Source organism: Bos grunniens, chromosome 9, assembly GCF_055505025.1.
Source record: "Bos grunniens cultivar Pamir isolate PY7600 chromosome 9, Bosgru_T2T1.0, whole genome shotgun sequence".
NCBI classification, from domain to species: domain Eukaryota; kingdom Metazoa; phylum Chordata; class Mammalia; order Artiodactyla; family Bovidae; genus Bos; species Bos grunniens.
Window position 1 is genome coordinate 48,309,610 of NC_141173.1, and position 26,689 is coordinate 48,336,298.

Below are 26,689 nucleotides of genomic sequence, written 5' to 3' on the forward strand. Positions count from 1 at the left end.
AAGCACCAGAGTCCCTTCCAATGAGTCAGCTCTTCGCATGAGGTGGCCAAAGTACTGGAGTTTCAGCTTCAGCGTCATTCCTTCCAAAGAAATCCCAGGGCTGATCTCCTTTAGGATGGACTGTTTGGATCTCCTTGCAGCCCAAGGGACTCTGAAGAGTCCTCTCTAACACCACAGTTCAAAAGCATCAATTCTTCGGTGCTCAGCCTTCTTCACAGTCCAACTCTCACATCCATACATGACCACAGGAAAAACCATAGCCTTGACTAGACGAACCTTTGTTGGCAAAATAATGTCTCTGCTTTTGAATATGCTGTCTAGGTTGATCATAACTTTCCTTCCAAGGAGTAAGCGTCTTTTAATTTCATGGCTGCAGTCACCATCTGCAGTGATTTTGGAGCCCAGAATAATAAAGTCTGACACTGTTTCCACTGTTTCCCCATCTATTTCCCATGAAGTGATGGGACCAGATGCCATGATCTTCGTTTTCTGAATGTTGAGCTTTAAGCCAACTTTTTCACTCTCCTCTTTCACCTTCATCAAGAGGCTCTTTAGTTCCTCTTCACTTTCTGCCATAAGGGTGGTGTCATCTGCGTATCTGAGGTTATTGATATTTCTCCCGGCAGTCTTGATACCAGCTTGTGCTTCTTCCAGTCCAGCGTTTCTCATGATGTACTCTGCATATAAGTTAAATAAACAGGGTGACAAGATACAGCCTTGATGTACTCCTTTTCCTATTTGGAACCAGTCTGTTGTTCCATGTCCAGTTCTAACTGTTGCTTCCTGACCTGCATACAAATTTCTCAAGAGGCAGATCAGGTGGTCTGGTATTCCCATCTCTTTCAGAATTTCCCATATATTTTCTTCTATTTTTATTATTTTAAATGTATCCATAGTCACTGATCATGACTTACTTGAAAAACCACATATAACCAATGAAAGTGAAAGTGAAAGTGAAGTCCCTCAGTCTTGTCCAACTCTTTGCAACCCCACGCCTGCCAGCTCCTCCATCCATGGGATTTTCCAGGCAAGAATAGTGGAGTGGGTTGCCATTTCCTTCTCCAGGAGATCTTCCCTGACCCAGGGATTGAACCTGGGTCTCCTGCACTGTAAGCAGACGCTTTACCATCTGAGTCACCAGGGAAGTCCTATATAACCAATGATCATATGGCAAAGAATGAATTTTTCCAGAGATATAAATATGCCATTTTGAGGATACAACTATAAACTGTAAAGGCAGTGCTACCTTAGACATGATATTCTATTGCATCTTCTTACTTGTCATGAGCTTATACAGCACTTTCAACATTGAGCATTTTGTCATGCAGAGCCTGAATCCTCTTGTTTTCATCTATTTCTAGTAAAGTTTTTAACTTGACATTCTGTTTTCAGTTCTAAAAAGCCTTTAGGCTTTCAAATGTATAATACTAACTCAAAGAAACAGGAAAAGATTGAATGCTGTGGAGAAGATGCATGTGGAGATAAAATTACATGTAAAATTATGAGCAGAAAATGAGTAATAGAAATATTCTTTAAATGTTTAGTACTTAACATATCCTTAAAATTAGTGAAACCTTTTATTGAAGCCAATAGTTGACATTTCTCTTGCATTTAATTCTCTATTTCATTATTGTTCTTTCTTCACTTTAGGAATGTTTCAGAGTTCTGATAGTCTATGACCAGCAAGATTAAAGGAATCATAGAAAACAGACACCAGGCGCATGTCTGTGGCATTCACATTTGAGGCACCAAGCCATCAGACAAAAACAAATGCTCCTGGTAGTTGGCATATGAGTGATTATGGGAAACTGTTGGTTAAAAGCATAATGTATCACTTTTGTAAGCTGATATATACATCTGAATTAACATTAGTACTTGAGGGAGAAATGTTAATAATGTAGCTGAACATTTTGAATGTAATATTCTAAGAATTTTCTAATGCAGAGCTTGAAAAACAGACTCTCACAAAAATTTATAAGGCTCTAAGGCTAATAGTCCAGCAAATGAAGCAGTATAAATTTCAAAAACTTAAGTATTTTCTTTGACCAACTTCCAAAGTTTATAATAAGCTCTTTATTTACATATATATATATAAATGTACTTCAGTAATCTTGCAAAGAAGGGTTCAGTTGCTTTCAAGCCTAATGATTTTAAAATGTTATTTGTTACATCTCTGAAAATCGTACTATATCCATGGTGTGAAAACACCAAAAATACATGGGATTTTAAAGATTTCTGACACAGAGAGAGATTTCTTAAGCTTTTCTGAAACAACCAAATGAACACTGAAATTCTGAAATAAACCCAGGGTATCACATAGCTCATTTATAATTCTCATCTTGTAACAAGCGGGACACAAATCTTCCTTCAAGTATTTGATTATATTCAGTATTAGCACCTCATAGGATTTCTTACTTATGTCAGATTGTCTTTTCTGTTGGTTGAGGGATATGGTGCAAAAAACAGACCATCATGATCACAATTTTAAAAATGAACAGGTTCATTTTGCTTACTTTACCATACAACTGGAGTACACTTTGTTCCTTTTTGAATGCACTCAGCTCAGCAAGTATTTTATACCAATGCCCTAGTTTGGATGCTGTGATGCAAAAAAAAAAAAATCTATTCTCAAATAACTGGTAATATGCTTAGGAATATATGATGCTTTTTTAAAATAAATATACTGCATATTAGAATACGGTCCTTTAACACAGAAGAGTAAAGTTGTTATGGGCTTCTGTAACAACAGTGAATATTTTGAGTTCAGAAAGCAGGAAAGACCTTAAACAACTTACCTTGGTTCTTAAAAGATATGTTGAATTTCACCTTATATCAAATTATCTATTTTTACTTTAGGCAGATTTGCTGTAGTTTCATGAGAATTCAGAGACTCAGGGGCCCAAATAATTCTTTATACCTAAAGCTAACTAACCTTGCTTCCAGACACAAACTGCCTGGTTGAAATGTGAACAGTGTTACTAATATTTGTTTGAAGAATATATCACTAAAGACTAGCTTTCTAGTCAAAACTATGGTTTTTTCCAGTAGTCATGTGTGGATATGAGAGTTGGACTATAAAGAAAGCTGAGCACTGAAGAACTGATACCTTTAAATTGTGGTGTTGGAGACAGCAAGGAGATTCAACCAGTCCATTCTAAAGGAGATCAACCCTGGGTGCTTTGGAAGGACTGATGTTGAAGCTGAAACTCCAATACATTTGCCACCTGATGTGAAGAACTGACTCATTTGAAAAGATGCTGTGCTGGGAAAGATTGAAGGCATGAGGAGCAGGAAATGGCAGAGGTTGAGATGGTTGGATGGCATCACTGACTCAATGGACAAGAGTTTGAGTAGGCTCTAGGAGTTGGTGATGGACAGGGAGGCCTGGTGTGCTGCAGTCCATGGGGTCACAAAGAGTCAAACACAACTGAGCAACTGAACTGAACTGAACTGAACTGAGCTGAATTAATATACAGTCTCCAAATATATATTACAGAGTGTGTTATTTGAAACATATGAAAAAATTAATCAGTGCAGTGATATGAGATGACAATTCATCAGAATGAAATGCACATGGTGAAAATTATAATTTATCATATGGTTTTTAAACTATTGTGGTTAAACACATGCTATCAAGTAACATAATTTTCTGCAAACACAGTTCCTTATTTGTTGCATATTTTTGGTTTTATCTTTGGCAAATTACTTCCCGTCTCTGTCTTTTTTCCCTCAACTGTCATAGCCACCATATTGATGATCTATCCATTAAATAAATATTTGTTAAACACTTTGTGGACACTGTTCAGAGCATCTATGAAGAAAATAGGCCAAAAATTACATATGTGGATCTTACATTTTAGTGTAATGAAACTATAAATAAATAATTTAACACACTAGAAGTACTAAGTGATACAGTAACAAAACAATCTAATGGGGTTTGGAAATGCTCAAATACGTTTTTTTGTTTTTGTTTTTTGTTGTTGTTGATGTTTTGCTAGTATAATCCAAGTTGACTTTATTGAGAAGTTGAAATTTCTTCTAAGTTTCAAAAGATATGTCAGACTGAGCAATGCTTTATCAGGAAAAAGAATGTTTCAGACAGAGGAAGCATGTCTGATATTCTTGGAGAAGAGCAAAGAAAGAAAGACAGAAGGAGCAGTTACAAAAAGAAAAGGAAGTCACATGGGGTATTGGACTCTTTTGGGCTTTGTTGGTTACTTTTAATATTTGATAGAGAGTTACTGAAGGGTTATAAACAAAGCGTGACACATTTTTAATTATATTTAATAGCATAACAGAATTTAGAGTAAGAATAAACTAGGTAGCTGGTGAATACAGTAGTAACTTAGACTCGTGTAAAAGCAACAATGTTGTTAAGTGGTGATCAGATTTTTAGGTTAAAGTTGGATTTCTGATGAATTGACTGTAGAAATTGAGGATATTGAGAATTAAGAGAAGAATCAATTCAAGAAATTTAACCAGAGGAAATAGATTTTTTATTGAGATATAGAATACCATTGATGGAGAAGGTTTGGAAAAGAGTTAAGATTTTTCCTTGAGCATGTGTCAGTGTGAATGTCAGGGCAGTATCAAGCAAGAGATGTGAAGTTTGATGTATAAGTCTGAAATCCACAGGAGAAGCTGTAATTTAGGGGGGAGAAATGACAATAAATAAAGAGCTATTATTTAATGCTTTGAGACTAGGTGAGTTCATTAATCAGAGAAGGCAATGGCACCCCACTCCAGTACTCTTGCCTGGAGAATCCCATGGATGAAGGAGTCTGGTAGGCTACAGTCCATTGGGTCGCGAAGAGTCAGATACGACTGAGCGACTTCACTTTGAATTTTCATTTTCATGCACTGGAAAAAGAAATGGCAACCCACTCCAGTATTCTTACCTGGAGAATCCCAGGGACAGAGGAGCCTGTTGGGCTGCCATCTATGAGGTCGCACAGAGTCGGACACGACTGATGCGACTTAGCAGCAGCAGCAGAGTTCATTAAAAAGCATAGATAGAAGATAAAAGATCTAGGATTGTGTCTGGAGGCAGTCCAGTGATCACAGAGTATGGAATATAGAATAAAAATTACCAAAGGGCCTTTAAAAAGCAGACAATTTGTCAAAAAAAAAAAAAAAAAAACAAGAGAGCATAGAATCTTGGAAGCGAAGTGATGAAACTACAGTCAACCAAAAGATTTATTTCTAAGTGGGAGTGATAAATTACAGCAAATGCTGCTGATAAACTATGTAAGATAGTGGCTAAGAATGGATCTTTGGAATTAGCATTATGGAACAACAGACTGGTTCCAAATGGGAAAAGGAGTACGTCAAGGCTGTATATTGTCACCCTGCTTATTTAACTTCTATGCAGAGTACATCATGAGAAACGCTGGGCTGGAGGAATCACAGGCTGGAATCAAGATTGCCGGAGAAATATCAATAACCTCAGATACGCAGATGACACCACTCTTACGGCAGAAAGTGAAGAAGAACTAAAAAGCCTCTTGATGAAAGTGAAAGAGGAGAGTGAAAACATTGGCTTAAAGTGCAACATTCAGAAAATTAAGATCACGGCATCCTGTCCCATCACTTCATGGCAAATATATGGGGAAACAGTGGAAACAGTGTCAGACTTTATTTTTCTGGGCTCCAAAATCACTGCAGATGGTGACTGAATCCACGAAATTAAAATACACTTACTCCTTGGAAGAAAAGTTTTGACCAACCTAGACAGCATATTAAAAAGCAGAAACTTTACTTTGCCAACAAAGGTCCATGTAGTCAAGGATATGGTTTTTCCAGTGGTCATGTATGGATGTGAGAGTTGGACTATAAAGAAAGCTCAGCACGGAAGAATCAATGTTTTTGAACTGTGGTGTTGGAGAAGACTCTTGAGAGTCCCTTGGACTGCAAGGAGATCCAACCAGTCCATCCTAAAGGAGATCAGTCCTGAATGTTCATTGGAAGGACTGAGGCTGAAGCTGAAACTCCAATACTTTGGCCACGTGATTCAAAGAAATGACTCTTTGGAAAAACCCTGATGCTGGAAAAGATTGAGGCCAGGAGGAGAAGGGGATGAGAGAGGATGAGATGGTTGGATGGCATCACTCATTCAATGGACATGCGTTTGGGTGAACTGTGGGTGTTGGTGATGGACAGTGAGGCCTGGCATGCTGTGGTTCACGGGGTCACAAAGAGTTGGACATGACTGAGCAAGCGACTGAACTGAACTGATCTGAGGCAACTTTTGAGTGGTTTCATTGGAATGATTGTAGCAAAATACTGACTAGAGTCACTTTAAGAACAAAAGGAGATAGAAAAATGGGAAACATTAAAAGTGGAAAATTATTGTAAAATGCAATAAAAAATGGGGCAACAACTGGACAGTAAAATGATCAAGGAAGTTTTCTTACTGAGATTATTAACATAATATCTGTACATTGATGTACATACTTGAACAGAGGGCTGTTGAGTATCTGGGAGAAAAGGGTAAATGTTCTAGTCAGATTCTGCAGTGAGAAGGGTGGGGTTTAATGAGAATTGTGAAAAGTGTTTAGCAGTCAGTCCTGTTTGACTCTTTGCAACCCCATGGACTGTAGCCTGCTAATCTTCTCTGTCCTTGGAATTCTCTAGGCAAGAATACTGGAGTGGGTAGCAGTTCCTTTCTCCAGGAGGTCTTCCTGACCCAGGGATCAAATCCAGGTCTCCTGCATTGCAAGCAGGTTCTTTATCTTCTGAATCACCAGTAGGAGGACCTATTATATATAGGTGTAAAATAGTTCATCCTTGTGACTACACAGATGGCTATGAAATAAAAAGCAGATATTTTACAGGGAATTTTAAAATAATATCTCTTATTATTTCAGTTTTCTCATAATAGCACAAAGCAATATCTTCTGCTGAAAGTGAGTATAGAAAATGAGGTGCTGTGGGGTTAAAGTAAAATATTTCGTAAAATAGCCCTGAGAGAAATGAAAAAGTGGATTAAGTGCCCTCATGAATTTAAAATGAGACCAACCTCCATGGTATGTTTATTTTTCTAGTCTTAACCAGCTACATAGATGTATAATACACAAAGAATATTTAATTAGAAACTAAATTTTGACAGGCTATTTTTGGAAGTGAAAGGGGACCAGAAGATGGAAAGGCATACACAAATGTTTAATGATACAATCCATTTTACTTGGGCAAATAAATTTATTAGGGAAGAAAACTGTAAGGGATGTGTGAGAAAATGGAACCATAATTCATTTAAGTTCAGTAGCTCAGTCCTGTCCAACTCGTTGTGACCCCATGAACCGCAGCACACCAGGCCTCCCTATCCATCACCAACACCTGCAGTTCACCCAAAACCATGTCCATTGAGTCGGTGATGTCATCCAATCATCTCATCCTCTGTAGTCCCTTTCTCCTCCTGGCTTCAATCTTTCCCAGCATCAGGGTCTTTTCAAGTGAGTACGCCCTTTGCATCAAGTGGCCAACGTATTGATGTTTCAGCTTCAACATCAGTCCTTCCAATGAACACCCAGGACTGATCTCCTTTAGGATGGACTGGTTGGATCTCCTTGCAGTCCAAGGGACTCTCAAGAGTCTTCTCCAACACCACAGTTCAAAAGCATCAATTCTTCGGTGCTCAGCTTTCTTCATAGTCCAACTCTCACATCCATACATGACCACTGGAAAAACCATAGCCTTGACTAGACAAACCTTTTTTGGCAAAGTAATGTCTCTGCTTTTTAATATGCTGTCTAGGTTGGTCATAACTTTCCTTCCAAGGAGTAAGTGTCTTTTAATTTCATGGCCGCAGTCACCATCTGCAGTGATTTTGGAGCCCAGAAAAATAGTCTGACATTGTTTCCACTGTTTCCCCATCTATTTTCCATGAAATGATGGGACCAGATGCCATGATCTTAGTTTTCTGAATGTTGTGCTTTAAGACAACGTTTTCACTCTCCTCTTTCACTTTCATCAAGAGGCTCTTTAGTTCCTCTTTACTTTCTGCCATAAGGGTGGTGTCATCTACATATCTGAGGTTATTAATATTTCTCCTGGCAATCTTGATTCCAGTTTATACTTCTTCCAGCCCAGCATTTCTCATGATGTACTCTGCATAGAAGTTAAATAAGCAGTGTGACAATATACAGCCTTGACGTATTCCTTTTCCTATTTGGAACCAGTCTGTTGTTCAACATCCAGTTCTAACTGCTGCACCCTGACCTGCATACAGGTTTCTCAAGAGGCAGGTCAGGTGATCTGGTATTCCCATCTCCTTCAGAGTTTTCCACAGTTTATTGTGATCCACACAGTCAAAGGCTTTGGCATAGTCAATAAAGCAGAAGTAGATGTTTTTCTGGAACTCTCTTGCTTTTTCCATGACCCAGCAGATGTTGGCAATTTGATCTCTGCTTCCTCTGCCTTTTCTAAAACCAGCTTGAACATCTGGAAGTTCACGGTTCACGTATTGCTGAAGCCTGGCTTGGAGAATTTTGAGCATTATTTTACTAGCGTGTGAGACGAGTGCAATTGTGCAGTAGTTTGAGCATTCTTTGGCATTGCCTTTCTTTGGGATTGGAATGAAAACTTACCTTTTCAGTCCTGTGGCCACTGCTGAATTTTCCAAATTTACTGGCATATTGAGTGTGGCACTTTCACAGCATCATCTTTCAGGATTTGAAATAGCTCAACTGGAATTCCATCACCTCCACTAGCTTTGTTCATAATGATGCTTCCTAAGGCCCACTTGACTTCACATTCCAGGATGTCTGGTTCTAGGGCAGTGATCACACCATGGTGATTATCTGGGCCGTGAAGATATTTTTTGTATAGTTCTTCTGTGTATCCTTGCCACCTCTTAACTTTGTTATGTGTGAAAAGCATTATGTGTGTTGTATAAATCAAGTTTACTCCTATACACATAGATATCAGTTTTGATGGTCATTTATGTTATCACTAGTATGTTCCACAACTTTTACACAGGTTATTTGAATTTTAACCATTTCTAAGGAAGGATATGTCTTTTTCCAATAACTTTCTACAATAAACAACACTATCTTAATTTTAAAAATTAGAATAAGAAAACGATTAAGAAGTATGTCAAAGCCCATACTTCTTTCTAGTAGAGTGAAAAGTAAAATGCAGATTGTTTTTTGTCAGTTTCTGTGTTATTTCTCTTTTACCAAATTTTCTGTCCATTGTAACTTAAGATTTTCAAGATAGAGTATAGTGAAAAGAAATAAATACACAAAATGCACTAAATACATTAAACTAATATGTGGAATAACAATTCAGAACTATTTTTCTTATGATGCGAATGCATAGAATTATTTTAACCTATATGTAATAATAATGTCTGGCGTTTGAATTCTATTTATGAGCTAAAGAAATAGTCTAAAAGATATTATTCTAACAATTCAGTTAGATGAATTATATTATCTCTCTTGTAAAGATTCTGAAACTGTTAAGTGTAGAAATTTTATAAATGCACATAGCTGAAAGAAACAGGTTTTGTGGCTTTAAATCTCTAGGTCACTCCAGTATACCAAAATGCCTTTCAAGTAAGTTGACATATGCAAAACATGCCATTCGATGCATTTAATGCCATAAAGATAATAACCTAAAAGAAAGTTTGAGTTTAATATCTTAGAAATGTGTGATTTGTTCTTGCTGTTTGGTCACTAAGTCATATCAGACTCTTTGCAACCCCAGGGAAGGGTAGCATGCCAGGCTCCTCTGTCCTCCACTACTTCCTGGAATTTGCTCAAATTAGTGTCCATTAAGTTGATGATGCTCCTTATTAAATGAATATTTGTGTGGCTTTCAAGAATATAAATAATATAAACTGGAAAACTTCAAGTTAATTATTCTTTCTTCCTTCATAGAATAGTTCTGTAGAGCCACAAATTTATCTACAGTTCATCCAAATTATAAATAGTGTTAGAAAATAACATATGCTAGGAAAAAAGTAAGTTTAATTATATTAGTTTATAAAATGTATAAGAAAATGTGTGAAATTCCTGAAGGCATTTAAACAAAAAATTGTACTAATATTAAAAACTAAGTTGTGAGTTTCTGTGTCCAAGGGCTATTTTTTATATCTTATTAGTCAGTACTTCTTGTTACAAATCAGAAGTCAAAGTTAAACCTTAGTTTGTTTCTTCTTTTATTTTATTTCAAGTAGCACATGTCAAATTCATAGTATATAAGAAAGTGCCCTTTCAAATGCTACATAAATGGTAATTATTATTTATATGTCATATATGATCATAACAAAGCATCAATCATTTTGTTGGGGAGAACACTAAGATGTAATGTTTTATTAGAATAAGTCTTTATGGGAGACTTTTTCTTAAAAATTAAAGCAAAATGAGATTCTTGGGTTTTTTCACATTCATATTACTTCCAAGAACTTTATGAACCTTCTGACAAATTTTGCTTTTACTTAATATGTTTTACTTAAGAAACTCTGAAATTGATTTAACTGTGTCATGAAGACAATAATATACATTAATAGATAAGATGAAACCAGGCTTTCTTAAAAAAAAAGTTTAGATCATTAAACATTTTATTTTTTGTGATTTTATCTCCAATTTTACACTACAAGTATAAACTATTACATTTTTAATGGTTTACTTAAAAAAATTTTTTTTGATGTGGACTGTTTTTAAAGTATTTATTGATTTGCTATAATATTACTTCTGTTTTACATTTTGGTTTTTTCGCCGCTAGGCACGTGGGATGATAGCTCCCTGACCAGTAATCAAACCCACATCCCCTGAATTGGAAAATGAAGTCTTAACCACTAGACAGCCAGGTAAGTCCCTGAAATGTTACTTGTAAAGTAATTGTTCCTCAAGAAAAGAAAACAGGTCACCTGGTAACTAGTTCTCAATGTGCCTTTAGCATGAATTAGAAATTTACCCAACTCAAATTAGTTTAGGCAGAAAAAAGTGGAATTTATTGTTTCACAATAGTGTAAATAAAAAACAAAAACTGGCATGATACCTTCATTCCTCTCATTCCACAAATTTAGGATATGTTTCCTGATTTTCACTTTATCTGTAACAAACACAAAATAAGCATAACTATCATAAATACTTATGTTATTTTTGCCAATACTGTATCAGTAATAACCATCCCCATCTGTTAGTGTTACAGGAACTGCTTAAGCACAGAAGGTTCCCTCACAGACCACATTTGCTCTCATGATAAGTACAACTACTGAAAAGATTTCTTCTTGAAGATCTTTTTGACAGTAAACAGAGAATAGGGAATTCTAAAGGGATCATTTTTTTTTTCCCAGGGTCTAAGATTCTTGAGAACACTGTGTTAGATCACTCAGAAAATATGTATAATGTTGATGAAGACAATGTAAAAAATGACTGAAAAGTCTTAAAGAAGTGCTATATGAAAAGAGAAAAGTAATATTTTTCTAAGTGAATGTATTTCATATAATATATGACTTTAAATGTTATATGTAAAGATCTTAATATAATATTGTAAATATTAAGTACTAAAATTATGTATTGAGTTTGCCTATGTTAAAACATTTCCTAATTTTAAAAATGAAGTATTTTCTTATATCATAACTTACATACTCAGTTCAGTTCAGTTGCTCAATCGTGTCCAACTCTTTGCGGCCCCATGAATCGCAGCACACCAGGCCTCCCTGTCCATCACCATCTCCCAGAGTTCACTCAAACTCACGTCCATTGAGTCGGTGATGCCATCCAGCCATCTCATCCTCTGTTGTCGCCTTTTCCTCCTGCCCCCAATCCCTCCCAGCATCAGAGTCTTTTCCAATGAGTCAGCTCTTTGCATGAGGTGGCCAAAGTATTGGAGTTTCAGCTTTAGCATCATTCCTTCCAAAGAACACCCAGGGCTGATCTCCTTTAGAATGGACTGGTTGGGTCTCCTTGCAATCCAAGGGACTCTCAAGAGTCTTCTCCAACACCACAGTTCAAAAGCATCAGTTTTCTTCAGCACTCAGCCTTCTTCACAGTCCAACTCTCACATCCATACATGACCACTGGAAAAACCATAGCCTTGACTAGACGGACCTTTGTTGGCAAAGTAATGTCTCTGCTTTTCAATATGCATATATATTAATACAATATAAATAGAGAAACAATTAAAAGCACATATAAATAATGAAAATTAATATTAATGCCCCTTCCCAATAATGTACACATAGCATATGCCATATGGTTTTTATGGAGTGTGTACTCATTATATAGGTTTAACTTTTTTTTTAATCTACACTCAAATGGTGAACTTATTCAGTCTTATAATTCTGGATATCATTCATATGCTGGTAACCCTCAAGGTTAGATCTCCAAATATTTCTCTCCAAATTATAGCCTCATATGTCCTATTGTCTACAATGTCTCTCCACTTTTATGTTTGATACTTATGCCAGACCTAATGTACCTGAAACTGAAATCACGATGATTCTCTAAAATCATTTCCATCTTAGTTGATGTAAATACCATCATCCCAGGTATTTGGTTCAAAATCTTGGACTTGTCCTTGAGTCATATATTTTCTGTTGCTCTCTTCTTGAAATCAACTAAGCAGAAAAGTTTGTTTCTACTACCTTCAAAATATTTCTGAAATCTGACTACTCCTCATTCTTTTTATTCCTTTTTTTCCCATAGCATGCATTACCTGCCAATACCCTGTATTATATTTATTTATGGATGGCTTTTTATATTAAATCTCCATGCTAAAATATAACTTGTGAGAGGTCAAGGATCTTGGTTAGATTTATTTACTGTTATATACAAAATGCCCAAAACTTAAGTCGATGAATATCATCTCTTGAATGAATGGAGTTGTTACTTGTATTATGTCGCCAATACTTAGCCAGTGTTAAAGACAGGATTTGTAATATAGCAGTGAAGTGTTTTTTAAAAAATGAGTGAATGAACACAATGAATTGTGTAAACATTCTAAACTGAACTTCACTTGAGTAAAATGCACTTAGGCATTTAGCTTCACAGACCATTTATGAAATGTGTTTTCTGGCATCACAAAACAGTATCTTTTCTTTTTGACTCAATTAAAACTATCTATATTCATATTCTATTAATAAATCATATGACCTTTTTCTCCTCTGTCATCTTTCTATTAGGGCTTAGTTTCTCTTCCACTCAATTTGTTTAAACAAATATTATCAATTACGAAAAGATACAGACACTCAGACAGATGTTATCTTGCTCAGCCTTACTTTCCCAAGCACTGAAACAGTCAGCTGCTTGTTCAGATTCCATTCTATTACAGAGCCACTTACGCTTATCTGCTGATTCTGACACAATAGAAAGAAATTTAATTAATATTACTATGCTCATCAAACTGAGGTTCTCTTGCTCTGACAAGAACTAAACAAGTTATATATTTCTCTTTCACTTATATACACACTTTGAGTTGAAAAATAGTCCACTCTGGATCCTATTGCCATTTCAATACAATTTATGAGAGAAATAAGTATCTTCATATCAATGTAAAGAATGTGATTTGTACTTAATTTTGCTTTTCTGAAACAGTTATTTTGATTATAAAGCACTTAATTGATCATTTCTTAATTGAGAATGAGAAGCATAGACCACCAGTAAAAATTATTTAAGAGATTAAAAGATCTACTCATTAAAAAATATCCAGTATCTATGTATGTATGTATGTATCTATCAACTATCTTCTTACCTACCTACCTTTTAATCTACATTTTCTTTCCTGAAATATCACCCTGAAATTCCCTGATAAAGCAATAAAATATCCTGCTTTAGGCTATTTTTTTATTATAGTTTTTTAGTCAGAATTTTATACATTCTGGTGAAAGTGTGATAACTTCAGTGATTTAATATTCATAAAATAGCAATGCAGTAGCATAACATTTGGAATTTGTGAAAGCCTAAATGATATTCTTGAAGACCAACTTTTCAAATTAAAGAAGGAATCACACACACAATAGAGTTAAATTAGTATCAGTCAACATGTGTGGAAAATGTAAAGTATTTACTGAATTTTTTCTGTATTTTACAAAGTTCCATGGAAAGTCAAAGTTTTATCTTTATACTGATGGCTTTTGTCTACAAGTAAAAATTGTAGGTATAATTATTGACATTATACTTGTTAGAAACAGGCCACATCACTTCGTCTGCTAGACCAGATACCATAGCAACACCTGCTTAGTGGAAGCTGAAAAAATATTTTGTAGTTTTGCATTTGTTAGAGCTTCTGGACTGTAACAGATATGTATTAATTGGAAGTAGATGTGACAGCTTGCAGCAGTTACTAAGATAGGAAGCAAACCATCAGCACCTGTCAAGACTAAGGGCTGAAAAAAGATGAATCAAATGCTGTGATGTGTGACTTCAAACAGAGTGTCACTTTTGTGTACTCATCATTGGTAAAAAAAAAGTGTGGGGAAGTGTGGGATTTTGTTAATATGTAAATATTTTCATCAGTGTCTTAAAGATAGGAAAAAGAATCATCGCCTGTCAAGTTAAAAAGGGGTAAATTAGAAATTCAAAAGAACACATAAAACTTTGACAGTTCTAATCATATACCATCATCATGATTTCACAGTACAAGATGCATGGATGCATGAAAGATTCCAAATACAGATTGGCAGTTTTAGTACAACAAAACATTACCTTTTTTTTTTTTTTTCCCTGAAAGATTAAATGTGATCAGACAAATTTATATAACAAAACCTTTCAATTCTAAATTCATATTTTCATGCTCCTTAATGATAGAAAACATTTATCAATTGGGTAGCTTATAAATATGCTGGTAAACATATTATTTTTTACCAGTTCTTTTGCTGGTGCATGTTCTGCAATATATCTAAAAATTTACTAATAACTAGGTAGGCTCATAGAAACAAATATAAATACCCTATTGTGTATTAGCTTGCTATTTTCATTCTCCATATATTTTTATTCTGATAAAGTAGTGACTTTCTGTTTGACTGAATTATATTAAAAGAATTTTAGCAATACTGAAAATAGCTTAAAAAATAGGAAAGGGGATTATGGGACAGAGTTATCATTTTGAAATATATTCTTCAACTTAAATATGAGGTTTTGAATATATAACTGCTAATTTTTAAGTCAGTAAAGAACAACTACAAAGAACAATAAAATAGCTACAGTGTAATTTGTGGATTATGTTTTATGTAAAGAAAAAAATGATTTTAATGAGTTTAATATACCTTAGTAATATGACACTTTGGAGATGATTATGCATTTGAAGAAAGACAATAAATACATCTTTTAGTGTTGAATTTGGTGAAATAGCTGGTTTGTATCCTGAAACCATGTTGTTGTTAAAAACTTAAAATATAAATACATAAAATATATATAATTTTAAGCAACCAAAATATTACTTGGATCAAAGGGACATATAAACAACCATGCAGATCTCCCCAAGCCCATATATTACCTAACAGAAGCAGAAGATATTAAGAAGAGGTGGCAAGAATACACAGAAGAACTGTACAAAAAAGATCTTCACGACCCAGATAATCACGGTGGTGTGATCACTGACTTAGAGCCAGACATCCTGGAATGAGAAAGCAAGTGGGCCTTAGAAAGCATCACTACAAACAAAGTTAGTGGAGGTGATGGAATTCCAGTTGAGCTATTTCAGTCCTGAAAGATGATGCTGTGAAAGTGCTGCACTCAATATGCCAGCAAATTTGGAAAACTCAGCAGTGGCCACAGGACTGGAAAAGGTCAGTTTTCATTTCAATCCCACAGAAAGGCAATGCCAAAGAATGCTCAAACTACCACACAATTGCACTCATCTCACATGCTAGTAAAGTGATGCTTAAAATTCTCCAAGCCAGGCTTCAGCAATACATGAACCATGAACTTCCTGATGTTCAAGCTGGTTTTAGAAAAGGCAGAGGAACCAGAGATCAAATTGCCAACATCCGCTGGATCATGGAAAAAGAGAGAGTTCCACAAAAACATAAATTTCTGCCTTATTGACTATGCCAAAGCCTTTGACTGTGTGGATCACAACAAACTGTGGAAAATTCTGAAAGAGGTGGGAATGCCAGACCACCTGACCTGCCTCTTGAGAAACCCATGTGCAGGTCAGGAAGCAACAGTTAGAACTGAACATGGAACAACAGACTGGTTCCAGATAGGAAAAGGAGTTTGTCAAGGCTGTATATTGTCACCCTGCTTATTTAACTTATATGCAGAGTACATCATGAGAAATGCCAAGCTGGATGAAGCACAAACTAGGATCAAGATTTCTGGGAAAAATATCAATAACCTCAGATATGAAGATGACACCACTCCTATGACAGATAGTGAAGAGGAACTAAAGAGCTGCTTGATGAAAGTGAAAGAGGAGAGGGAAAAAGTTGGCTTAAAGCTCAACATTCAGAAAACTAAGATCAAGGCATCGGGTCCCAACACTTCATGGGAAATAGATGGGGAAATTGTAGATACAGTGTCTGACTTTATTTTGGGGGGCTCCAAAATCACTGCAGATGGTGACTGCAGCCATGAAATTAAAAGACGCTTACTCCTTGGAAGGAAAGTTATGACCAACCTAGATAGCATGTTAAAAAGCAGAGATATTACTTTGCAACAAAGGTCCGAATTGTCAAGGCTATGGTTTTTCCAGTGGTCATGTATAGATTTGAGTTGGACTGTGAAGAACGCTGAGCACTGAAGAATTGGTGCTTTTTAATGTGGTGTTGGAGAAGACTTTTGAGAGTCCCTTGGACTGCAAGGAGATACAACCAGTCCATTCTGAAGGAGATCAGTCCTGGGTGTTCATTGGAAGGACTGATGCTAAAGCTGAAACTCCATACTTTGGCCACCTCATGTGAAGAGTTGACTTATTGGAAAAGACTCTGATCCTGGGAGTGATTGGGGGCAGGAGGAGAAGGGGACAACAAGGGATGAGATGGCTGGGTGGCATCACGAACTCAATGGACATGAGTTTGAGTGAACTCCAGGAGTTGGTGATGGACAGGCTGGCCTGGCATGCTGCGATTCATGGGGTCTCAGAGTCAGACATGACAGAGCGACTGAACTGGAACTGGAACTGGAAAAAGGAATTACTGTAAATTGAACCTGGGTCTCCTGCATTGCAGGCAGATTCTTTACTGATTGAGCAACAAGGGAATCTCTTTTGGCTATTATTACTAATTGCTAGCAAATGCCTAAGGGGGAAACCACATTTCAACTATAATTTCTTTTGAGTTTGGTTACCTCACAGATTTTAAACTCAGCACAACACTCCTGCCCCATGATACAGCTTATTATTAGAAACACTATTCATTCATGATGTTGGTGTTGTCCACCCTGTGTACACATAGTTTCTGTTATTATGAATACCCAAGAATAATTTTTATCTGGATGACTTTCTTATTCTATCTACCCTTCAAAATAAAACTGTAGTGTAACTGCTGCACAGAATCAGATGTTCCCTTTTTAGGGATGTTACCCATATTATTTTTTGATGTAACTTACATCCTCTGTATCCCTTGCAGTCTTGTGAGCTACTTGAGATCACAAAGAATATAATCATCATCTTTAAATCTTGTAAACATTAGGCTTCATTTTGGTGTAGGTTCTCAATTAAAAAATTGTTGAAAGTAAATTAATATGAGACTAGCAAAGTTATATTTTAAACGTGAAGAAGAATAATGTAATTAAAAGTAATTTTAAATATCAAATGAATGAATGAACCAAAAATATAGAATTAATTTACATATCCAGTTGTTATTGTTGTTCAGTTACTTTGTCGTTTCTGACTCTGCGTCCCCATGGACTGCAGCACGCCGGTCTTCCCTGTCCTTCACTATCTCTTGGAGTATGCTCAAACTCATGTCCATTGAGTCAGTTATGCCATCCAGCCATCTCATCCTCTGTTGCCCCTTTCTCCTCCTGCTCTCAATCTTTCCCAGACTCAGAGTCTTTTCCACCATGTCGGCTCTTCTCATCAAGTGGCCAAAGTATTGGAGCTTCAGCATTAGTCCTTCCAGAGAATGTTCAGATTTTATTTCCTTTAGGATTGACTGGTTTGATCTGCTTGCAGTCTAAGGGACTCTCAAAAGTATTCTTCAGCACCACAGTTGAAAGCATCAATTATTTGGTGCTCTACTTTCTTTAAGGTCCAACTCTGACATCCATACATGACTACTGGAAAAACAATACCTTTGGCTTCCCTGGTGGCTCAGACAGGAAAGAATCTCCCTGCAATGTGGGAGACCTGGTTCGATCCCTGGGTTGGGAAGATCCTCTGGAGAAGGGAATGGCTACCTATTCCAGTACTCTTTCCTGGAGAATCCCATGAATAGTTTATCTTGGCAGGTTACAGTCGATGGGGTCACAAACAGTCAGACATGACTGAGTGACTAACACTTGACTATGTGGACCTTTGTCAGAAAAGTGTTGTCTCTGCTTCATAATACACTTGTCTAGAATTGACATAGCTTTTCTTCCAAGGAGCAAGTGTCTTTTATTTTCATGACTGCTGTCACTTTCTGCAGTGAATTTGGAGCCCAAAAAAGTAAAATTTGTCACTGCTTTCAACTTTTTCCTCATGTATTTGCCATGAAGTGATGGGACCAGATGCCATGATCATAGTTTTTTGAATGTTGAGTTTTAAGCCAGGTTTTTCACTCTCCTCTTTCACTTTTATCAAAAGGTTCTTTTAGTTCCTCTTTGCTTTCTGTCATTAAGATGGTATCATCTGCATATCTGAAGTTTTTGGCATTTCTCCTTGCAGTCTTGATTCCAGTTTATGATTCATCCAGCCTGGCATTTTGTATAATGTGTTCTGTATATAAGTTAAATAAGTAGGGTGCCAATATACAGCCTTGATGTACTCTTTTCCCAATTTTGAACCAGGTTATTGTTCCGTGTCTGTTTCTAACTGTTGCTTCTTGACCTGCATACAGATTTCACAGCAGACAGATAAGGTGGTGTGGTATTCCCAGCTCTTTAATAATTTTCCACAATTTGTTGTGATCCACACAGTTAAAGGTTTTAGCATCATCAATGAAGCAGAAGTAGATGTTTGTCAGAAATTCTCTTGCTTTTTCTGTGACCCAGTGAATGTTGGCAGTTTGATCTCAGGTTCTTCTGCCTCTTCTAACTCTAACTTGTACATCTGGAAGTCCTCAATTTCTGGAAGTCCTCAATTAGAGTATTGTTGAAGCCTAGCTTGAAGGATTTTTAGCATTACCTTGGTAGCACATGAAATGAGCAAAATTGTATGGTATTTCTGCATCAGTTTTGAAAACTTGAAATATGTGTTCATTTTATCTTCCTCCTGGGATATTCCATTAAGCATAAACCTCATATATCCAAGTGCCTACTTTACACTTCCATTTGGATATCTGAAAAGTCTATGAAAAGTTCTGAGTGCAAAAACTTAATTATTAACATTTTCCTACCAAAACATCCAGCCTTAATTCTACTTCTGAAAAATTTTCCATTTCAATAAATAATGCCACAATGTCCCTAGTTTCTTGACCAAAATTAAAATGAGGCATCATATATCATCTCAAATACAGGCCAGTATTTTTGTTATCTTAATGGCTATAACTTTTAAGTATATCTAAATTTGACAATATATCTCCACTGATGTAACCCTGAATCTAAATACCACCATTGATCACTGTGCTGTGTTAAACTTCTAATAGCTCTCCCTGTCTTTATCTCTTTTTTCCTCTTCCTTATGTTCCATAATCCTACAGCAGCTACAGTGGTATTTCTCAAGCATGACCCAGAAAATTATATTTATTTAAAATTCTTTAAGGAATCCAGATTATATACAAAAGAAAAGCTAAATATTTTGTTATTGCATGTAAAGTTTACATGGTCAAATTCTGTGTAACTACACTCAACAGTCGGAGAGGGCGATGGCACCCCACTCCAGTAATCTTGCCTGGAAAATCCCGTGGACGGAGGAGCCCAGTAGGCTGCAGTCCATGGGACCGCTCAGAGTCGGACAGGACTGAGCTACTTCACTTTCACTTTTCATCTTCATGCATTGGAGAAGGAAATGGCAACCCACTCCAGTATTCTTGCCTGGAGAATCCCAGGGACAGGGGAGCCTGGTGGGCTGCCGTCTATGGGGTCGCACAGAGTCGGACACGACTGAAGCGACTTAGCAGCACACTTAACAGTAGGCCCTTATTGATTATCTATTTTATATATAGTAATGCATATGTGTATATTTTATTACCAAATATTTGATTTATCCCTCTGTCATTCCCCTTTGATAACCAGAAGGTTTTTTTTTTTTTATGTTTGTAATCTGTTTTGTAAATAAGTTCACTTTTATTTATTTTTAGATTACACATATAAGTGATATCATATGATATTTCTCTGTCTAGCTTATTTCACTTAGTATGATAATCTCTAGGTGCATCATGTTGCTACAGATGGCATTATTTCATTCTTTTTATGACTGAGTAATGTTCCATTGTATACGTGTGTATATATATTTTATATATCTATATCTTACACAGACATACACACACATCTTCTTTATCCATTAATCTGTCAATGGACAATTTAGGTTGTTTCCATGTCCTGTCTATTGTAAATAGTGTTTCAATGAACACTGAGGTGCATGTATATTTTCAAATTATGCTTTTCTCCAGATATTTGCCAAAGGATGGGATCACAAGATCATGTGGTAATTCTATTTTTAGTTTTTTAAGGATCCTTCATACTGTTCCCCTTAGTGACTGCATCAGTTTACATTCCCACCAACATTATAGGTAGGTTTCTTTTTCTCCACATCTTCTCCAGCATTTATCATTCATAGACTTTTTATTTTATTATTATTATTTTTTTTACTTTACAATATTGTATTGGTTTTGCCATACATCATAGACTTTTTAAATGTAGGCGATTCTGAGTGATGTGAGGTTATACCTCATTGTAGGCTTCATTTGAATTTCTCTAATAATTAGCAGTGTTGAGCATTTCTTCATGTGCCTTTTGGCCACTTGTATATCTTCTTTGGAATAATATACTTTTAGATCTGCCCTTTTTTATGTTGGGTTGTTTGTTTTTTTGATTCTGAGCTGCATGAGCTGTTTATATGTTTTGGAGATTGGTCCCTTCTCAATTACATCATTTGCAAACATTTTCTCCTATTCTGTACATTGTCTTTTTGTTTGTGGTGGTTGTTTTCATTTTTAGCCTTTACTTTGATTTTAGGATTAAAGGATTATTTCTGTTTTACACGTTACCTAACTCTACATGCAACTGTGGAAATTTTCGTAGAGATTTGAGAGAAACCCAATATTTTACAAAATGATATTTTTTTTTCCTCCCTAATTCCTAGATCCTTAACGTATAGCAAAAGTTTAGTTTAGAGGGAGCCTAATTAAATTTCTCTCAAAAAGATTATCAAGGAAAAACATAAGTGATTCACAATGGGAGAAAATTTGAGAATATCTCAACAATTTTTTCTTTCAAAAAGTAAAAGTTTTAAAGGAATTGCATTCTTGTTCTTGTTTATTATCTCATGGGCAACAAATATTTCTCCAAATTAAATGTAGTTATGAATTAACATTATCACCAAAATTATTTCAGTTAAGAATAAATGTTTGTACTGAATGGATACCATTGTCTAATTATCAGAAAAGACTACTGAAATGTGTTTAATGGTAATTAACCTAAATCATTGCCACAAATTTATGGAGAATTAATTGTCACTTTCTCTGAAAGACATAGATGTTAATTAAAGAATACAAAGAAGAGGCATATACAACCAAATGTATTTAATGAAATTGAAAAGATTTGGCTAACTTCCAGTGATTAACATTTTTATTTTTTAATTAACAATATCATATTATTATGTATTTATAATTTGTTTCAGGTATCACCTTTTCAGGAGATAACCTTCTGAGTCTAAAGAAATCCTTTAATAGGCATTTATAAAAATCAACATTTACTTTTATTAAAAGCAAATTTTTCTAAATATTTTATCAGAAAAGAAAATGGGTCTACTTTTACATAATCTGAAATATTCAGAGTAATATGCATACTACTTAGTGTATGTTACATATGTAACATGCTATTACCTATTGCTTACTCGCTCAGTCATGTCTGACTCTTTCTGGCCCCATGGACTGCAGCCCACCAAGCTTTTCTTTCCATGAGGATTTTCCAGGCAACAATACTGGAGTGAGTTGCCATCCCTTTCTCCAGTGGATTTTCCCAACCCGGGGATTGAACCCAGGTTTCCCATATTGCTGATGTGTTCCTTACCATCTGAGCCACCAGGGAAGCCCAACCATGCTGTAATGGATAGCCTATCCCTTCTCCAGGAGATCTTCCTGACCCAGGAATTGAACTGGGCTCTCCTACATTGTAAGTGGATTCTTTACCAATTGAGCTACCAGGGAAGTCATTGCAGAGTAACAGATATTCAGTGCTATTGTATTGAATGGAGTATTCTTTTTTTTTTTTTATTCTGAGTGCATTTTTATTATTCTTTATAAATTTTTTTGTTTTATGCATCATTAAAATGCATTGAAGAGACAAGAAATATAGGCAAATATAGGCCAACCAGGAAAAATTAATAGTATAGAATAACCCCTTTGAAATTAAAAGCAAAAAAAACTAAATAGTTTTTACACTAAAGTTTTTTTTTTTTTTTTTTTTTAACAGTTGGCATTTTTTAATGTAGAAACAGATAAGCCTGTTTCTTAGATATGACTGAACTGGTGAATTGATTTATTTGTGGTGTTGTTTAAAATATACAATTGATATACAACTGATTAGAAGTATAAATACTACTAAATAATATAAAGAGTGCTGTCAACATAATAAGAAATATTATATATTTAAAAAATATATATACAAAAATATGTGAGCAAAAAAGAACAAATACTCAATTGCTTTAAACAGATTTTATTCTACGTAGACATTTAATTTTCCTGCTTTCACCAATATGCCCATCAAACATAAAAAGACAAAATCAATTCATAAATCTTAGAAAACATTAAACAGACCTTGAATATTGTCTTCTTGACAATATTTGTGTTTTTTTCCTTTTATTCATTTATGAAAGTCATTTTTTCAGATAAAAATGAGTGAATTATCTGTGGGACCAAAACAAATGATAAATATTCTACATATTGATAAAAAAGGTTTTCTCTTTAGTAGTGTTAATTACATCACATCAAGCACTCTGATACAATAACATTCTACATCTGATAGCTTCTGATAAAAACAATACAATAAAATTGGATTAGTAGCACGTTCAGTTAAATTCAAAAGAGGTGAGTAAAGATTAATATTATCATATAGATAGGTGAATGATAGGTAGATACAAATATAGGTCTATATACAAATGTACATATTCCTACAGAAACAATGAGAAAACCTGCTATCCACACTAACTTGGTTCTGCTCAATAGATCCACAGCAAAGCCAAACTACTAACTCTGGAGTTGTGGTTAAAAAAAAAAAAAAGTACAGCTGTTGGGAGCCACTTTAGGCATTACTGACAAAATGGAGGCATGGCCCCAACCCCCTCTCCTCATCTCGCAGGCACAGCCCCAAGATAAAGGAGTTAGGCCTTGTGATTCTGACTTGTTCTTTTCTTTCTTCAGTTGAGTTGGCTGGAAAGAATGTTAAAGTGCTTGAGAAAAGCATGAGAAAGCACAAAGCCTTCTACAGTTGTGCCCAGAAAATAATCTATAAAGGAACCATTGACATATGTTCAAGGATCTTTACAAAGAATGTCCTGGGATGAGCATGTAGGCCACAGCTTGAGGCCATGGGAAGGATTGTTATCTGAGATCTGTTTGTGAGGGAAATATTTATGGCAAAAGAAGTTTGCTGAATTTAGGGTTTAGGAATAATTAAGAATAGCTAGAGGCCTTTTTAGGAGATAGTGATCTTAATAAGGTTGGGGCAAACAGGATTTAGAAAGATAAGAAATAAACTGAGGAATGTAGCATGAGTTACAATATAATCACAAGTTATAGGTCACATAAGAAGAAGTAGATAATAGTAAAGCCGATTCTGAGAGAATCACTGAAGCAGGAACTCTTTTTGAAGGACAACAATGATTTCTGGAGACAGTAAATCTGGGTGGGGGAGACTGAAAATGTCAAACCTCTGACCTAATGCTTTTGTCAAAGTATAAAAGAGAACCTGAAGCTTGAAATAAACATGTAGTTCTGTACTATGAGTCAGAGGCTACATCATCGTCCACCGACACCTCTCACCCCTTCAGGCTGATTCCCTGTATGCTGGAGCTGGACTCCGGCATACAGCATTTATTGCAGGGTGCCAAGCAAGAAGAATGGGTGGCTAATGCTCAGAAGACCTGAATCCCACAATGGCTTTCAGGGGAAAGGATTTTTAAAGACAGTGTTAGGGAGAGAGTCACTGATTTGTGAATGATGAGGTAACAGACAGATGTTGTGGGAATCTCAGTCATCAGCCTCTTGTTCTAGCCTGTCTGGGATCTACATGCTTATAGTCAGCAGTGTTCCATCTGGTGAGAGTCTTGTTTCTGTAAAACAACTTAGGAATGTGTGCCAGACATTGTTACTCGTGGCCTTCAGAGAGAAAAAGGCCTTGTGATGTGCTATATAGCTGATCTATTGTTTAAATTGCTACCAATTATCCAGCTCTCCACCCTTGACACCCACCCTTGGTGCCCTGTTGTTTATTTCTGCAAGTTCTTACTCCTCTAATCATTAAATCTTGAACCAGACTTTCTGAAACTCAGGGAAAGTTCAAGAGACTGAAATGTTTTCTTTAAGTCAGGAATGGGGAAGAGGAAAGTGTCTATTACCAAGAAAGCCTGTCTGGGAATTGCTCAATTTCAAACCTAGGAAATGCAGTGTAAAAGGTAGTCATGTTTGTCAAACAATCAGAGAGCTAAAGTTCAAAGACAATCTAAACTGAAACATAGAAACAAGAAGAGATGGGATACAAGCATTGACTTACCAGAGCCCAGCAAGTAAGACATTTAATGAAGCATTGTTTATCTCAATATCTATTACCCTATACGCAATGTTGACTTTAATGCAAAATTTGTGAGGCATATGAAAACGCAAGACAAAAATAATATTGAGATAAATCGTTTAACAGAATAAGAGTCAGATAAGACATATATGTTGCAACTATCAGATAAGGAAATTAAGTACCTGTAAGTGTTATGTTAGACATTATATGGAAAAGAGAGACAATATTCATGGACAGATGGAGAATTTTAGGATAGACATAAAAATTATAAGAATGAGTCAAAGAGAAGCAGGAAATTTAAAATATGGTAAAAATAGATGGAGAACACCTTCTGGGAGCTCATCAGTGAATTAGACATAGCTGAGGAAAGAATCAGCAAACTCAAAGATAGACTAGTAGTAATGGCCTAAACTGAAACACAAAGAGTAAAGGAAAAAATTATATATATATATGTTTTATATATATATATATATATATCTATAATGAAATGAGTTTCCAAGAGGTGTGATACAATAACAAAATGTAATACATATACATATATAGAGAGAGACATAGACACACACACACACACACGTATATATACACTGGATTATCAGAATGCAAAGAAAAAGGTAAGATTCAAAAAAATTTCAAAATCAGTAACAGCAGAAAATTTTCCAAAATTAAGAAAAGACATCAAAATACAAATACAAGTATCCAAGAAACCTAGAGAAAACAAATCAGAAAAATATCAAGCAAACTAAGCAATAGTAGCATTATAATAAATAAAAGGAACTAGACTGAAAATGTTCCATACTGTATGATTCAATTTATACGACCTTGTGGAATATAAAAAACTAGAGATGGGCAAAACTGTTGCATAACAGTACAAAAATTAAATGAGTTTTCCTAGGAAAAATATGCATAGAAATATTCTCAGGTCTGGCAGAGGTATATTTATGTCGAAAAGAGTTTTGACAGAAGTACCCAACTTTTGTAGCCTTCATCATATATTTCTACTTCAAGGAGAGCTTCTAGTTTACTATGTAATAATGGGACCTACCTGATAGAGAAAATGGCCTTGTTAAGTAGGACCTACTTAGATCCTGGAATCAGTCTCTTTTTCCATTAAACTGACTCAAACCTGTCAAAACAGCTTAATTTTGTGCTATTTATGTATATGCTGATTTTCCAAGTTAGATATTAATGTTTTTTTCTTGACATAATATCATTTAGTTGTGTGTGTGTGTGTGTGTTAGCACTATCTTATATAGTAGTGCGTCTAGTACATTAATTTGAAAATTCTTGAGGGGATGATAATATTCAATATTCTATTTGGCTTTAGAACATTGAGAACAGCTTAATAAAAATTAAGATATAATAAGAAGCATGTTATTACATCAATTTCATTCTGAATTATCTCTTCTATTCACTTCTCAATAAGATGACTTTTTTTTTATTAAATTCATACTGTGAGAAAAATACCATGTCAGTAAATTTGAGGAATAAAGCATGACCTGCCCTTAAAAAGCTTAAATTTTGTAGGTAATTTAATATTTAGTGAAAAGATTTCAGTGTGCTGAAAAATTCAGCAGTTTGATTTTCCATCTAAATTGTTAGGGATGTTAAACTATTTCATATCCTTACTCTACAACAGATATGCTTTAAATTGATTTCTAGCCAAAATTTAAACAAATTTCTATATGAATCAATGATTAGTCTAGTGCCAG